The sequence below is a fragment of the Triticum urartu genome, chromosome 3A, assembly GCF_056163025.1.
Source record: "Triticum urartu cultivar PI428250 chromosome 3A, HENAU_Tu73, whole genome shotgun sequence".
NCBI classification, from domain to species: Eukaryota; Viridiplantae; Streptophyta; class Magnoliopsida; order Poales; family Poaceae; genus Triticum; species Triticum urartu.
Genome location: NC_141875.1, coordinates 524,734,527 through 524,748,164, shown reverse-complemented (window position 1 = coordinate 524,748,164; position 13,638 = coordinate 524,734,527).

Sequence of the window (13,638 nt, the reverse complement as noted above, 5' to 3'; positions counted from 1 at the left end):
CATTCAATGTACTGACCTAGTGTGTCATGCCAGTTTTGTAGGTCATACTTGTATTGTTCGCTTGATCCATCGTGCTAGGCCGTAACCTTGCCAGTCCTGTGAGTTGTGGAGCCCAGCCAGAGTTGTTATGCTGCCAAACCAAGACTTCCGCCGCCATTCAATTAGACTTCCGCTGTCGTTTAATAGCCTTAGGGCTATGCCAGATAATTGTATTCATCAATGATGTAATATCATATACATGTATTTGATGAATATTCTTGTACCTGGAATGCTGTATTATGGACCTGTCGTGCGTGAGGTGTTATCCTGGGCTGACGTGCGAAGCCCCCCTGCTCCATGCGGACCAGGGTGCCACAGGGCATGGTATTAGAGCAGCCAGGCTGGCATTAGTTATCCTAATATTAGATCACCGCTACCATTAACCAGTAATGGCCCTAAGGGATTTGACCCATCCCTGCATCCGGCATGGCCACTCTTAATCAACAGGTGGCGCAGTCGGGACCGACACGTCCTCACCCCACTTTCCCTGCCTAGTTATCCGTGGAGCAAGTAGCAGCCACATCCTTTCTGGTCGGACGCACCACTTGCCTTCGCCATTAAGGGAAAGGGTCCACACCATGCGGGCATGTCCCGCATAGCTGCCTATAAAAGCCCCCTTTCCGCTAGTCGTATCGCTCACTCCTCATTCAGCCATGTCCCTGCAGAGAAGCCTAGCTAGTAACACTCCAGTCATGGCTAGCACCCTCAAAACTACTAAGTTCCACAGCCGCACAAGCGCCGTCAACCATCCTGGCTTTCCACCCCTTCTTGCTGAGATGCTCACCCAAGCCTTTGGCTATGATGCTAGCCCCGACTACCTGGTGTTCCAGTCAACACCCGTTCCTCACCTTCATCGCTATGATGCAAGGGTGCACATCAGCCCCGGCCCCGCAGAAGATGGCCAACCGTTAGTTTTTCAGGGTAGAGCCATGCCTACCACTGATTTGGCCATCCAGGCCGCTGAAGTGAAGGCAATCCTATACCTCCGAACCAAGTTCCCCCAAGTGGCAGATCGAAGGGATTTCTATTTCTTCCCCATCGTTACAGCGTCAGGAATTCAACCATCCCCCTCTATCCAAGGGAATGACCCCGCAATCGCTCGCCTGGTGTAGTATATCACTGCCCAGGGAATGATGATTTCAAGGATGCTTGCCGAATTCAGAACCTTGGACAACGATGCGGTGCGAGTTGTCAAGGAAGCTTACCGTGAGGCTTGTAAGTTCTCATCTCAAGTGGCTCACCCAACGCTATCTGAGCTAGTGCTACCCTCTCAGCCGGTGTTGTGGCCTCGGCCAAACATCATCACTCTCGACAAGACTCTTTTCCGAATCCACCAACAGCATATGCTTGGATCAATTTCATCCACACCCCCGGTAGCCGAACCCCAACCCATACTGATCTCGGATGATGAAGATGGAGATTGGCTCAGTCTTCGTCCTCCCGGAGAGCCCCAGCAAAGCAAGCCCTCAGCTTGATCTCAGCCGTGCAACTAGTTGTTTCTTCTAGTAGGTCAGTCTGTCAGTTCATTCCCGATACGAGGATAGAACCCTGTATGCCGAAGTGAGTAGTTTCGTTTAGCACGTAGAGCGCTCGTGCTTGGTTGTATGCTTGCACTGTTGTAACTCGTATGATGTGTTTATGCTTGCTTTCTTGCTTTTGGATTGTTGTGTTGGTTTGTCTCTGTGTTAAACAGAGATGTTTGACAGGGTTGGCAATGTATGTTAACAACATTTTAATCAGTAGAGAACATACACTAAACACAACATTTACTCGTCCCGAGTCTTTAATAAAATGCACACTGGTTCAGGTATATATATACCCACTAGCATTAAAACGCTTTAGAATGATTTGTCTGCTGTGCTTTTCGTTGCATGATTTTTATCTCTGTCTGTTTGTTAGTGTGGATTACTGCATAACACACGCATACCCGGTTCACCCACGAGTACCTTCGGGCAGTATTCGGGGGGATGCAAAGTCACATATCCCTATCTATCTGTGCATACCCCGTGTGTCGGATTTTCAAATCCAGAACCCTGCAGAGGCATTTCCGCCAGGAAATTCCTTGTCTCTAATTCTTTCTTCCGATTTTCATTTCTGGGGGAAACACTACCCACCTTATTTCATTCGAACTAGTACAACTACCCCGATATAGATTTCAACTCCAATTCTACCTCGACACCTACATTTCGTGGAGCTATCCACGAAATTTTTCCGTACACCGTGTGATTCTTGAGCTGGCGTGGCCACCTCACCTGCATCTGGACCCCACCACCACCACCGTCACTGCCTTGCGTGGCGCAGGTAGATCGCCACCACCGCTCCACCACAGCACGTGATTACTCCGCTGGCGCAAAGCGACGGAGAATCAATCATGGCGGAGGACCACCCAGTGCACCACCTTCTCCCGCGTCTCGAGCCACCTCACCCAGCCGCGCGTTGTTCCGAGCTCGCTCATTCCTGATGAGAATCAGCAGGAGGAGTGACGAGCCGATCAGTGTGCCCAGCAGCGCTGCGAGGAACAACCGCAGCGCCACCAGGAACACCTCCTCACCGAAGGAGCTCAGCTCGATCTCGCCCAAATCAAAGAGGTAGTAGAGCGGCATTGTGTTTGTGCGTTGGAGGAGAGCCGCGCTGCCGTTTTTATAGCCCAACCCCGGTGTACGGTGAGCGAGGTCCAGGAGAACCGCTCGTCGCTCGATCACCGGTGTCCAGGAGGCGAATCCGCGAGCAGTGTCGACAAGGTGCTGGCCTGCGACGTGAGTGCTCGCTACACCGGCGCCGTACATGCCGCGCACTACGGCACTAGGGTCCTCATCGCCCTAGAAGCTAGATGCGCGCTGCGCGGAGCAGCGACGAAGAAGAAGCAGCAAGCCGGAGGTAGAAGAAGGAGGCTGCCGATGGGCCCTGGACCCACGTGTCAACAGGTGAAACCACTGTTCATTTGGGGCATCTAGCATTTTTTGGGAGTTTGATCTCGAATGCCCCTAGCAGTGGATACATCCAGGTTTGCCATATCCCTCCCCGGGTGTACCAATTATCGGCGCCCCTATCTCGTTTGAATTTGACTAAGGGTTAAAAATTAACACAGAGGTTATTCTTTCATTTGTGCTGTAACCCTAGCAATCTCGACGACGATATTCTTTTTAAGGGGGGAAGAGTTGTAACAGCCCCAAAATTGGGTTATCAATTTTTGTGCTATTATTCTCTCCTGGCACTCATTTTCAAAATTTTCTCCTGAGTTTGCTGGATGACTCTGAGAAATTTTGTCATTTTGAACCTTTCAAAATCTTGCTCATGTCTTTTTCAGTGGGCAAGACCTCATTTGGATCATCCCAAACCCTCTCAAACCCTATTTCCAAACTTTTGGAATTTGAATGTGCCCTTTGTGATTACAAAGGAGCTATCATTTCCTTTGATCTGTTGATCCTCCCAATTGTTCCCAGAGATCCTCCTAACTTTCTGAACCTTGGATATGAAAAAATATTGCTAAGTCCAATGCAATATTTTTGAATTATGATTTATTCCTTTTCTTGCCTTTCTGAGGAATAAAATCCAAAGGCCTAGCTAGTCATCTCCTAAATTCATGAGAATTGGTGGAGTTGATATTTATGCCTAATCCAAGCTCTGGCAAAGATATTGGACATAATTAAATAAGGAAAATTGCATTTTCCTATTTTAATCCAATATTGCATTTCTGTTAGTTTCCAAAGGAACTACCATTTTTATAGCACGGAAAATTCCCACATAATTTGTGGAGCTTGTACTTGCTATATCTTCACCGTTTCCATCCAAACCCATGCACCAAAGATCATAATTTGAGCACATGATCCAATGCAAGTTTCTACCCTGTCTGAAATTTTGCAAAGGAAGTGCTTTATTCCTAACTCCAATTGAGCTATAATTTGGCAGGGTGATTAACAATTACAAATCACCTCTGGATACCAAAAATCAGCTCAATCCATCTATCCAATCTTGGCAATTTTTCAAGTTTCTGTTCAGATTTGCTTGTCTATGAAGGAAGTACCCTCAAGGATGATCAAAATGAGCTGAAAGTTTTCCATCAGTCTCTAATGATCATATTATCACACTCCTCCAAGATTCATCTCATTCCATTGAACTATGTGAGCACAGGAACAATTCTTGTTTTCTGTCCAATTTTTAAGTTTGTGAAGCAAGTGTATTTTATCTTGCTCCGTTATGGCTGATAATTTTCCCAGCCCTTATCCTACCTATATAACCTATCTCCACAATATTTGGGCTCATATCTTCTGGCCAATTGCCCTGAGGATTTTTCTGAAGTTTTTGGACAGAAATGATAGCTTTGAAGGAAGTACCATTTTGGTGAGTCCATTTGGATGAACTTTTTACAGCATCATGGTATGTTCAAATCATCGGGCTTTGCCAAGATTTAGCCTAATCCATCACACCTAGTGAGTGCTTCATCATGATTCAGTTTCTGGGTCAGTTTTGGTGGTTGTACAGCAACTATGGTAAATAGTTGTCCATTTTACCTCAAAACTCCCAAGACCGTAGTCCTCTCTACCCCAAGCCTCCCAGACATCAAGTTTACCTTTTACCCTCTCTGGTTTACTCTCTAGGATGTGGTCAAGTTTGCTGCAGTAAACTTGTGGAGCTTGTTTTACTCAGCTCCATTTATCTCTGCCCAATCCTTTACCGTAGTAATACTCCACGCTGGCAGGACTACGCGGTAGACATGATCTTACCTCAGTAAAAACCCCAGAGCGCGTCATGCCAGTGGTTACCACGAGTGTAACCAGCCAAAACGGTGTTCTAGCCACTATTGTCGTCGGCATCGCTGCCCCGACCGTCTCTGGCCTCGCCATTAATGCCCAGCAGCTCCCTCTCGTCGTCGTCTTCCCTCTGGACCGTTGCCCCCTTCATTTTCTTCTCCGGCGAGCCGTGCCAACGACCGGAATAGTGCGCTCATGTGCATCGTCCTCTTCCTCCCTGATATCTTCTTCCTCCGTTCGTCTGCACGCTTTGCTCATCTCCGTGACTCTCTAGCACTCGTCTGCACCCTCCTCGTCGCCTTCCTGCACGCCCCCGTGACTGTGGCGGCCGGCAGAGCCTCGGCCGGACGCGTTCGGCGGTGCCCAGCTCGGGTGCTCCTCGTCCGGCTATAAATAGCCCGTCCGCGACCCTCCCCGAGCAAGCCAGCCCTCCCAACCTCCTCTCCACTCCCTCCGGTCCACCCAAGTGCACGTGCCTGGCCAAATCCCTCGCCGGAGCCCGACAGTTTAGCTGGAGTTCATCCACGGCCTCCGCGCCCAACACCACTCTCTGGCCGTCCCCTGCCCAGTCCGAGCCCATGGATGGATGCGCCACTCCCCGACGATCCTCCCTGGCTCGCCGCCCCTCCTTTTCCCCCACCGGAGCCACCCAACCACCGACCCGCTGCCCTCTGTCTCTGGCCGCCGCGGACCACCACGGCCCCGGCACTGCAGGCTGCCCCGAGCCCCTCCGAGGCTATCTATGGGCGCGGCATGGAGTGTCAGAGCCACCGCGCGTGTCGCCTGGCCCTCCCATGCCTCCAGTCGTCGGCCCCGACGAGAGCCCCGGCGCTCCTCTGCCTCGACATCGTGGTGGAGGAGAAGAACCAGGCCAGGAGAGAGAAGATGCCGTGGGCCCCTCCTGTCATTGTCTCAGCGCTGACATGGCGGGCCTGCTGACTGGATTAAGTGGAGACGCATTCGCGGCAGTGCACCTTCCCCAAGCAAAGGCGTACTCTTTCGCGGCTTCGAGCTGAAATATGTTTTCCCTGCGGAAAAGTGCATTTACGAGAAGTACGCTTTCAGTCTCAGAAGGCGTATTTCTCCTGTACTTCGGCCGGGAATACGTTTCCCTCTCTAGAAGCCGTATTTTCAAAAAAGACACGTTCTGTTTAAGCTACCAGGGACCTCTTTGTAGAAATATTTTTATAGACTAGTCCCTTAGCTTTATCATGAGCCGGAGTATTTGTCGACCCCCTGGCAAGCCAACCTCTTATCATGAGCCCCGAACTTGCATGTTGACTTTGCTTGCACCTTGTGTGTGTGTGTAGTTGCAGTTGTTTCATATCGTTTTCGTCTGCAGTTATTCCGTTATGCTGTCTTGCATGCTTGTGTTTTCATGATATCTTTTGCCATGCTAATTAGAATGTTATTATTAATAATGCCATGTCACTACTCTACTTTATTTACATGTCATCATTGTAAAATGATATGAGGATTGTAATGCACCGTTGATATGATATTGTCATGTTCTTTATGTTATAGTTGTGCACTTGAGGAGTTTGATATTTTGCCATGCATTTGTATGTTGCATGCTCATTGTTGCATCCATGTTAAATATGCTCATGATGATGGAGAAGGAAATAAAATGACTTAATAATAACAAACCTCCTCTATCATCGATGGGATCGAGTCATAGTGCCGCCAAATCGAACTTTTTCAGTGCAGCCACATTTGCCTTTGTGGGAAGGCCTTAATGCGAGCTATTGTCGTGACCTCTCGTCGGTGCCTCCCACTAGGGAAGGTTATGGGCGTGCTTACCCTGATCAGGTAGGCAGACATAATCTTGTGTGCTCGTTGATGAGATTATGGTACCGAGTCCCCGAGTGGGATTGTTTTGACCACGACGATGGTCGGGGTGTCTTTGGTAGACATGGGGCCACCCAGGACCAGCCCGTTGGGGATTGGGTCGGAGTGGCCGGGAGGGCGTCATGGCAGTAGGTCGGTTTCGTCGGAATGCTGTTGGTCCACCTGAATGGATGACGAGGCCATGGGTTCCGTGGTGTGGGTACAGTGTGCTACCTCTGTAGAGTGTATAAAGTCTATCGATAGCAACAGTTCGTAGTAGGTCCCACTATCAGGTCTTGGTCGAAATGGAGGATAAACCGAAATAATTAAGTTGGTAAATAAATATGTGATAACAAAAATATGGTGACTTGGACTATGAGATAGTCGTGAGGAGTCACGACGATATTTTGATATGATCACGAGACGAGGTCTCGGAGAGTGTTGGAGACCAAGTGTTGGTCATGGTTGTGATCGCCGGGAAGATCACTGTTCTGTTGCGAGGCAACCCGTTGATAAGAGAGTCCGAGGGACTCAGTGTACAAGTTTGGTAACATTGCATGAGTAATATGTCATTATTTGCATTTAAAGAACCATGATAGAACAGAAGATGATTGCATAAAGTTAATATGCTATGTCTGCATTGGATATTATTGGTAGTTTATTTTCAGCATAGTTTCATGATGCCATTATGCCATGTTATTGCCATGTTAATAGATGCTATGATGTGTTCATGCTTAGTTGATTTTTTTATCTTGCCATGTTTAGTAATTGATATGAGGTAGGCTGTTGCATGTGCTCGGTTCTCGCTTTGTCTTCTGCTTGTTTGGATGCTATGTATTTGGTTGTCTTGCAAGTACATTCAATGTACTGACCTGGCATGTCATGCCAGTTTTGTAGGTCATACCCGTACTGTTCGCTTGATCCGTCGTGCTAGGCCGTAGCCTTGCCAGTCCTGTGAGTTGTGGAGCCCAGCCAGAGTTGTTATGTTGCCTAACCAAGACTTCCGCTGCCATTCAATCAGACTTCCGTTGTCGTTTAATAGCCTTAGGGCTATGCCATATAATTGTATTCATCAATGATGTAATCTCATATACATGTATTTGATGAATATTCTTGTACTTGGAATGTTGTATTATGGACCTGTCGTGTGCCAGGTGTTATCCTGGGCTGACGTGCGAAGGCCCCCTGCTCCATGCGGATCGGGGTGCCACATAATTCCTCTAATAATTATGGTAATTCCTACAACAATTATTATGGAAATTATAATAAGATGCCCTCTGATTTTGAATCTAGTATTAAAGAATTTATTACTTTGCAAAAGATTTTCAATGCTTTGATTGAAGAAAAATTGCTTAAGATTGATGAGTTGGCTATGAATGTGGATAGAATTTCTCTTGATGTTGATTCTTTGAAACATAGATCTATTCCACCCAAGCATGATATCAATAAGTCTCTCGAAGCCATGAGAATTTCCATTGATGAGTGCAAAGAAAGAACCGCTAGGATGCATGCTAAGAAAGATTGCTTTGTAAAAGCGTGTTCTTCTAGTTTTCATGATAATAAGGATGAAGATCTAAAACTGATTGATGTGTCCCCTATTAAATCCTTATTTTGCAATATGAACCTTGATAATTATGGGACTGGAGATGAGTCAACTTTAGTTAGAAGGCGTCCCAAAAATTCAGAGTTTTTAGATCTTGATGCAAAAATTGTTAAAAGTGGGATTAAAGAGGTTAAAACTTTAGATAGCAACGAACCCACTATCTTGGATTTCAAGGAATTTAATTATGATAATTGCTCTTTGATATATTGTATTTCCTTGTTGCAATCCGTGCTAAATACTCCTCATGCTTATAGTCAAAATAAAGCTTTTACTAAACATATCGTTGATGCTTTGATGCAATTTTATGAAGAAAAACTTGAGTTGGAAGTTTCTATCCCTAGAAAACTTTATGATGAGTGGGAACCTACAATTAAAATTAAAATTAAAGATCATGAATGCTATGCTTTGTGTGATTTGGGTGCTAGTGTTTCCAGGATCCCAAAAACTTTGTGTGATTTGCTAGGTTTCCGTGAATTTGATGATTGTTCTCTAAACTTGCACCTTGTGGATTCCACTATTAAGAAACCTATGGGAAAGATTAATGATGTTCTTATTGTTGCAAATAGGAATTATGTGCCCGTAGATTTCATTGTTCTTGATATAGATTGCAATCCTTCATGTCCTATTATTCTTGGTAGACCTTTCCTTAGAACGATTGGTGCAATTATTGATATGAAGGAAGGGAATATTAAATTCCAATTTCCGTTAAGGAAAGGCATGGAACACTTCCCTAGAAAGAAAACTAAATTACCATATGAATCTATTATGAGAGCCACTTATGGATTGCCTACCAAAGATGGCAATACCTAGATCTATCGTCGCTTTTATGCCTAGCTAGGGGCGTTAAACGATAGCGCTTGTTGGGAGGCAACCCAATTTATTTTTATTCCTTGATTTTTGCTACTGTTTATTAATAAATAATTTATGTATCCTCTGTTTTGGTTTTGTTTTTTTGTGTTTAATTAGTGTTTGTGCCCAGTAGAACCGTTGGGAAGACTTGGGGAAAGTCTTTTTGATCTTGCTGTAAAAAACAAAAACTTTAGTGCTCACGAGAATTGCTGCCATTTTTTATTGGAGAGTGCTATTAAGTTAATTATTTTTGCATATGATTAATAGATAAATTCCTCACGTCCATAAATTTATTTTAGAATTTTTGGGGTTCTAGAAGTTTGCGTTAGTTACAGATTACTACAAACTGTTCTGTTTTTGACAGATTCTGTTTTTCGTGTGTTGTTTGCTTATTTTGATGAATCTATGGCTAGTAATAGAGTTTATAAACCATAGAGAAGTTGGAATAAATTAGGTTTAACACCAATATAAATAAGGAATGAGTTCATTACAGTACCTTGAAGTGGTGTTTTGTTTTCTTTCGCTAACGGAGCTCACGAGATTTTCTGTTAAGTTTTGTGTTGTGAAGTTTTCAAGTTTTGGGTAAAGATTTGATGGATTATGGAACAAGGAGTGGCAAGCTCCTAAGCTTGGGGATGCCCAAGGCACCCCAAGGTAAATCCAAGGACACCAAAAAGCCTAAGCTTGGGGATGCCCCGGAAGGCATCCCCTCTTTTATCTTCGTTCATCGATAACTTTACTTGGAGCTATATTTTTATTCACCACGTGGTATGTGTTTTGCTTGGAGCGTCTTGTATGATTTGAGTCTTTGCTTTTTAGTTTACCACAATCATCCTTGTTGTACACACCTTTTGAGAGAGACACACATGAATTGGAATTTATTAGAATACTCTATGTGCTTCACTTATATCTTTTGAGCTATATAGTTTTTGCTCTAGTGCTTCACTTATATATTTTACAGCACGGTGGTAGTTTTATTTTATAGAAATAATTGATCTCTCATGCTTCACTTATATTATTTTGAGAGTCCTTTAGAACAACATGGCAATTTGCTTTTAGGAATAATAAAAACTTTCATATAAGTGCATTGAATACTAAGAGAAGTTTGATACTTGATAATTGTTTTGAGATATGGGGATGGTGATATTAGAGTCATGCTAGTTGAGTAGTTGTGAATTTGAGAAATACTTGTGTTGAAGTTTGTGATTCCCGTAGCATGCACGTATGGTGAACCGTTATGTGATGAAGTCGGAGCATGATTTATTTATTGATTGCCTTCCTTATGAGTGGCGGTCGGGGACGATCGATGGTCTTTTCCTACCAATCTATCCCCCTAGGAGCATGCGCGTAGTACTTTGTTTCAATAACTAATAGATTTTTGCAATAAGTATGTGAGTTCTTTATGACTAATGTTGATTCCATGGATTATACGCACCCTCACCCTTCCACCATTGCTAGACTCTCTAGTACCGCACAACTTTCGCCGGTACCATAAACCCACCATATACCTTCCTCAAAACAGCCACCATACCTACCTATTATGGCATTTCCATAGCCATTCTGAGATATATTGCCATGCAACTTTCCACCGTTTCGTTTTCTATGACACGCTTCATCATTGTCATATTGCTTTGCATGATCAAGTAGTTGACATCGTATTTGTGGCAAAGCCACCGTTCATTATTTTTTCATACGTGTCACTCTTGATTCATTGCACATCCTGGTACACCACCGGAGGCATTCACATAGAGTCATATTCTGTTCTAAGTATTGAGTTGTAATTCTTGAGTTGTAAGTAAAAATAAGTGGGATGATCATCATTATTAGAGCATTGTCCCAGTGAGGAAAGGATGATGGAGACTATGATTCCCCCCACAAGTCGGGATGAGACTCTGGACGAAAAAAAGAGAGAGAAAAGAGGCCAAAAAAGAAAGAAGGCCCAAATAAAAACATGAGAGAAAAAGAGAGAAGGGACAATGTTACTATCATTTTTCCACACTTGTGCTTCAAAGTAGCACCATGATCTTCATGATAGAGAGTCTCCTATGTTGTCACTTTCATGGACTAGTGGGAATTTTACATTATAGAACTTGGCTTGTATATTCCAATGATGGGCTTCCTCAAATTTCCCTAGGTCTTCGTGAGCAAGCAAGTTGGATGCACACCCTTTCATACACTTATAGCTCTAGTGCATCCGTTGCATGGCAATCCCTACTCACTCACATTGATATCTATTAATGGGCATCTCCATAGCCCATTGATACACCTAATTGATGTGAGATTATCTTCTCCTTTTTGTCTTCTCCACAACCACCATTCTATTCCACCTATAGTGCTATATCCATGGCTCACGCTCATGTATTGCGTGAAAATTGAAAAAGTTTGAGAACATTAAAAGTATGAAACAATTGCTTGGCTTGTCATCGGGGTTGTGCATGATTTAATATTTTGTGTGATGAATATAGAGCATAGCTAGACTATATGATTTTGTAGGGATAACTTTCTTTAGCCATGTTATTTTGAGAAGACATAATTGCTTAGTTAGTATGCTTCAAGTATTGTTATTTCTATGTCAATATTAAACTTTTATCTTGAATATTTCGGATCTGAACATTCATGCCACAATAAAGATAAAATTACATTTAGAAATATGTTGGGAAGCATTCCACATCAAAAATTCTGTTTTTATCATTTACCTACTCGAGGACGAGCAGGAATTAAGCTTGGGGATGCTTGATGCGTCTCCAACATGTCTATAATTTTTGATTGTTCCATGCTATTATATTATCTGTTCTGGATGTTAATGGGCTTTATTTTACACTTTTATATTATTTTTGGGACTAACCTATTAAATGGAGGCCCAGCCCAAATTGCTGTTTTTTTGCCTATTTTAGTGTTTCGTAGAAAAGGAATATCAAACGGAGCCCAAACAGAATGAAACCTTCGGGGGCGTTATTTTTGGAACAAACATGAACAAGGAGACTTGGAGTGGACGTCAAGAAACAATCGAGGAGGTCACGAGGTAGGGGGCGCACCCACCCCCCTAGGCATGCCCTCCACCCTCGTGGGCCCCTCGTTGCTCCACCGACCTACTTCTTCCTCCTATATATATCCATATACCCCACAAACATCGAGGGGCACCAAAGAACCCTATTTCCACCGCCGCAACCTTCTGTACCCAAGAGATCCCATCTTGGGGCCTTTTCCGAAGCTCCGCCGGAGGGGGCATTGATCACGGGAGGGCCTGTAGATCAACTCCATGGCCCCTCCGATGATGTGTGAGTAGTTTACTTCAGACCTTCGGGTCAATAGCTAGTAGCTAGATGGCTTCTTCTCTCTCTTTGGATCTCAATACAAAGTTCTCCTCGATTCTCTTGGAGATCTATTCGATGTAATCTTATTTTGCGGTGTGTTTGTCGAGATCTAATAAATTTTGGGTTTATGATCAAGTCTATCTATGAACAATATTTGAATCTTCTCTGAATTCTTTTATGTATGATTGGTTTATCTTTGAAAGTCTCTTCGAATTATCAGTTTGGTTTGTCCTACTAGATTGATCTTTCTTGCAATGAGAGAAGTGCTTAGCTTTGGGTTCAATCTTGTGGTGCTCGATCCCAGTGACAGAAAGGGAAACGACAGGTATTGTATTGTTTCCATCGAGGATAAAAAGATGGGGTTTATATCATATTGCATGAGTTTATGCCTCTACATCATGTCATCTTGCTTAAGGCGTTACTCTGTTCTTATGAACTTAATACTCTAGATGCATGCTGGATAGCGATCGATGTGTGGAGTAATAGTAGTAGATGCAGGCAGGAGTCGGTCTACTTGTCACGCACGTGATGCCTATATACATGATCATACCTAGATATTCTCATAATTATTCGCTTTGTCTATCAATTGCTCGACAGTAATTTGTTCACCCACCGTAATACTTATGCTATCTTGAGAGAAGCCACTAGTGAAACCTATGGCCCCCGGGTCTATTCTCCATCATACAAGTTTCCATTCTATTTTATTTTGCAATCTTTACTTTCAATCTATATCATAAAAATACCAAAAATGTTTATCTTATTATTATTATCTCTATCAGATCTCACTCTTGCAAGTGGTCATGAAGGGATTGACAACCCCTTTATTGCGTTGCTTGCGAGGTTCTTATTTGTTTCTGTAGGTACGAGGTGACTCACGCATGATCTCCTACTGGATTGATACCTTGGTTCTCAAAAACTGAGGGAAATACTTACGCTGCTTTACTACATCAGCTTTTCCTCCTCAAGGGAAAACCAACGCAGTGCTCGAGAGGTAGCAAAGGGTGATGGCGAGGTGGTGTCCCAAAGGACCTTCCTAGACCGGGGGAGGTTCCGGAGATCGTCGGGGTGGCGCCCAAGGATGACTCCTCGGTCATCGGACACATGGGGGAAAAAGCCCCTGTGGGGACTGGTGATGGGGGCGAAATCCCATTTGGCCCCCAGCTGGATACCATTCCGGAGACCTACGCGGCTCCGGAGTCCAGCGAACTGCCTTCCTCGAAAGGAGGAGGTGTGCCTGTTCCGCCGGTGACCTCTG